Raw genomic sequence first — 4,802 nt, 5'->3', positions numbered from 1 at the left:
TTAAAATGCACCACTTTAATACATTTATATTTTTTAATAAAAATAAAACTTGTGATAAATATCTCGTATATTTGTTAATAAATTATATACAAATATTTTTTAAAATATATTATTTTTATTATATAAAAATAACTTAGATACCTTTAAATGTAATTATGATAATTAACTAAGTATTATATATTTTTTATTAATTTATATTTAATAATTTATCTCTAATAATACATTTAATAATGTAACAATTAGTTTGTTATATCTGTAAAATTTTTAATATAGCAAAAATATAACATATGATGAAAAAAAATTAAAACGACATAAATTTTTTACAAAAAAAATATATTTTTTTGTTATTTTTTAGACACATGTCAACTTTTTTCAGTTATAAAAATATCAATTAAGTTACAAAAAAAAATAGCAATCAATAAAAAAATACAATTTAAGGCAAACATGTTCTAAAAAAATTAAAATAAAATAAATATTTTTAATTATGATCATTAGTATAATCACATATATTTACTTCAAGATTTATACTTTAAAAACTCATAATATTAATATCTTATATTTTTTATTTTTTCAATTGTAGACTATCACAAATATTAGTTATTTTTCAATAATGATAATTGTAACACCCTAACTTTTAACATGTCATAATCGTATAAAAAATAAGGTGTTACGAACCTGATTTCCTTTATTATAAATTTACTATTGAGTCTTTACGTCGATATCGCGTTTCAGGTTTTGAGAAAATTCCAGAAAAAAATCTTGTTTTTACTAACTAAAGTACATATCAAGAGATCTTCAAACACTAATATTCACATAATTACTAATAATTATAAGCACTATACAAATAAATTCAATATAAAACTCGAATATAATTCTTATCCCTCTGTATAAAATAAAATCTAAAATAATAAAGGCGAGGCAATTTTATGAAAGCAACTCAACTCATAACTTAACTCAAATAAAACTAATAACCGTCCGCAGCTTCAAGTTGAGTCTTCGAACCTGTGTCACTGAAAAGGTGGAATATTTTGGGGTGAGAACAAACCGCACGTTCTTAGTAGGGAATGGGAATGCCATAAATATAATGAAATAAAGTGCAAATAATTAACTTTACTAAATAAAACTATATTTTTTATCAAACCCTTCGAAAATACTCTTGGTTCTACTTTAGCTAACTAATTACCTCTTTTTAAAATCTCTAAACTCAAAAAAAAATTTTAAATATAAAACTAGTCACATTACCCGTCTCTTAGGCACATAGTTAATCCTCAGTCAAATGTCAATTTGTAATCACTTTAATACATTCACAAACAAATAGTACAAGCAAGAGATTCAATTCAATGTACAAGCAAGTCACAACAAGACAAACAATACAATCACAAAGAAATAAGACAAGCAAGCGCAATCAAATGCAAATGTGCAAACAACATGATGCATGTCTATCTCTAATGCAGGCCATGAGCTCATGTGTCGGTTGTCTACCCGTTCCTGACATTACCCGGCACAAGTCCAAGATATGGCTTTCCAAATACATACAGTGTGCTTATAAGTCGTACGGCTAGGCCACATACAGTGTGACTTTAAGTCGTACAGCTAGGCCGCATGTGACTTTCCAAATCAATAAGCGTACATCTGGAAAACAGTTCTCAGTGTGTAGGCGTCTCCACTTTATATTTGGCACTAAAGGCCAAACAATGTCACATCTGCTCTCCTGTGACAAACAATCTCTTTAAGTTAATATATTATTTAAATCTTTGTTCTCTGCTCTCCTGTAGCAGAGATTTCTTTTCTTAAAAAATTGAGCTCAAAACAACACTTAAAATAAAATTTCTCCTTACAAAATTGGATTTAAAACATTATGTTTTTCTTAATAAATCGAGTTTAAAAATAGAATACACATTTTTTCAACTAAATAAATCTCAAATAATTTAATTTTTCAAAACCAAATCTTTTAAAATAACTTTTCAAATCAAACCTCAGATTTTATGAAATTTTAGCAGCACTTCCTCTAAAATTCGGATTATGCTACCCTTCCAAGGTCCCTACCAAATCATTTTCAATTCTCCAAAAATTATTGTTAAATCCAACAAAACATATCCATTAGCAAAGCATTTATAAATCTAAAAGCTAACTAATTTCAATGTCAAATTATTTTCAACTCTCCATTTGTTACTAATAAATCAACCAACGCTTTCTCAAACTCAATTCATATCTCAGTTTAACAAATAACACCAATTAAACACTATTCACAATCACAATTCAACAAATTCACATCAATTAGTAATATTATACTCTCATATATTATTTATAATTATTCAATAAGCTTTTTAGATATTCTTAAATTAAAACATTTAACTTTAAAAGTAAATCTCTACTTATGTACAAAATCAAAATCAATGAAAAGTAGAAAATTTTTTTTTATCGAGCTGCTGAAGAAAAAACGTCAGAAATTATCTGTGCCTTCTTGAACTCCAATTTTTACTGGACAAAGATAACGCCAACATATAAAAAAGAAAGATACGAAATTTTTATTGGATTAGATTTTTTATTGGAGTTATGGATGATAAGAAATCAAAACCAAAAACTCGGTTGTTCGATGGTTTCTCAATCTCTCTCCATTAAGGCTTTCCCCTTTTTCTTTTCTCTCAAGTTCAATTCGGTAAAGCATGAATGAAAGAAATGGAAGTGATTAAAGCTAATGGGAATGGATGGAAATTTGTGGTAGCTAAGGTATTTAGGTGTCATTAATCTTTTATATATATATATATATATATATGTTCTTCTTTTTGTACACTTTGAACCTTGACCAAGTGAATGAGATAATTGAAAGAATATATAATGACATTAGATGATTAAAATAAATATTGGCTAGATGTCAAGGTTAATAAATAAAAAAAAAGCATGTGTTATTATTATATATATAATATACATATGCATAGTAAATCAAGTTGCAGTTCCTTTCTTTGATTCCTTTGAAAGCTACATTAGGTACCTTCCAATAATAATAATAATAATAATAATAATAATAATAATAATAATAATAATAATAATAATAAGTATTTAACTATTAAAAAATAAGAAACTTTGATGGAATTAAAATTCAGAATAAATTGGGTTGATGATCTTTTAATAAATTATATTAAACAACTGTTACTTTTTTTGGTATGACTAATATATATATCCTCTATCAAATATAATAACTAATTATTCATTGTTTCATAGACACTTTAATGGATATTATAACTATAGAATTTTAAAGCTTTTCATGCTTAAAGTGATGAAAATCAAATCATTGACATTTGATTAATGGAGGATAAGTTTCTTTCGCTCAAATACACTTTAGGTCTAAAGGAAAATGTTATGTGTCCTTTAAAATTCAGCCTTTATTCAGCCTTTAAATTTAAATAATAAATTTTAGTTAAAAGACATTCCTAATTTGTAGCTAAACATGTTGGTAATTAAAATTAATTTAAATTTCAAATACTAGAATTTCTCTAACTTCCTACCTACTTCATAAAATAGTTATTTTATTAGTTTTTTATTTATTTGCACGTCCCCCTCCCCTCTCTCGTGTACGTTCTTTCTTTTTTTTCTTCTCTCTCACTGTTCTTTACAAAAATTTTCATAGAAGAGTATTATTTCTCTACAGGTAAATTTATTATTTCATATTTAACATTTTATTATTATTATTATTATTATTGTTATTAGATGAGTCGTGCTATTTTGTTTCTATTTCGAATGACTTACATACTAACTCAAAATTCATTCATCATTATTTTAATAAGATTATATCAACATTTGAATTAAATAATAAATAATCAGTGTATATCAATATTCTTTTCTTCTTCTTTATTTTTTTTTTTCTTTCTTTCTTTTTTTTTTTTTTTGAATTTTTTCATTGCTTATTTGAATATTAACGCTTTTAAAATTATTAAAATGTATGTTCGTAAAAATTAATTTTTTTAATTGTAACACATCTAAAATTATTAAATTATACATAAAATATTTTAAAACACATCCAAAATTATAAATCTAAAATTTAAATTTAAGCATTAAAAATAAAATTAATTTTTTATATCTTATTCGAGAAAAACTCATCTAATATTTCTCTTTTTTTAATAGTTAGATTTTTTCGTTACTTATTTTAATATTAATGCTTTTAAAAGTATTAAAATGCTTGTTTGTAAAAATTCGATTTTGTTTTCAATTGTAACACATCTAAAATTATTAAGTGATACAAAAAATATTTCCAAAACGCATCCAAAATCATAAATCAAAAATTTAAATTTAAACATTAAATATAAAATTAATTTTTTTTATATCTTATTCGATAAAATTCATCTAATATTTCTCATTTTTTTTATTATTTGTTGAATTTTATCGTTACTTATTTGAACATTAATGCTTTTAAAATTATTAAAATGTATGTTTGTAAATATTGGTTATTTTTCCTTTATTACACATCTAAAATTATTGACTTATATACAAAACATGTTTGAAACACATCCAAAATTTTAAGACGGTTTAAGATTTATTTTAAAATTTTAAATTCAAAATTTTAAATTATAACTAATTTGATTTTTGGATGTGTATTTAAATTGTAATTATAATATATTAATAATTAAATATATTAAATTTGAAATAGAAATTTAAAATTTAAATTTAAATTTTAAATTTCAGTTTTATTTAGTTTGTATTTTGAATGTGTATTTAATTTTAAAAAGACACTAAATCTATTTAAAATTTTTAGATATATTTGTTTTATTTTTTTAAAATTATTGTAATAAAAGGCTGGATATTGT

This window comes from Arachis stenosperma, chromosome 5, assembly GCF_014773155.1.
Source record: "Arachis stenosperma cultivar V10309 chromosome 5, arast.V10309.gnm1.PFL2, whole genome shotgun sequence".
Classification (NCBI taxonomy): domain Eukaryota; kingdom Viridiplantae; phylum Streptophyta; class Magnoliopsida; order Fabales; family Fabaceae; genus Arachis; species Arachis stenosperma.
The sequence above is the reverse complement of the archived record's forward strand: the minus strand, read 5'-3'. Positions refer to the sequence as shown.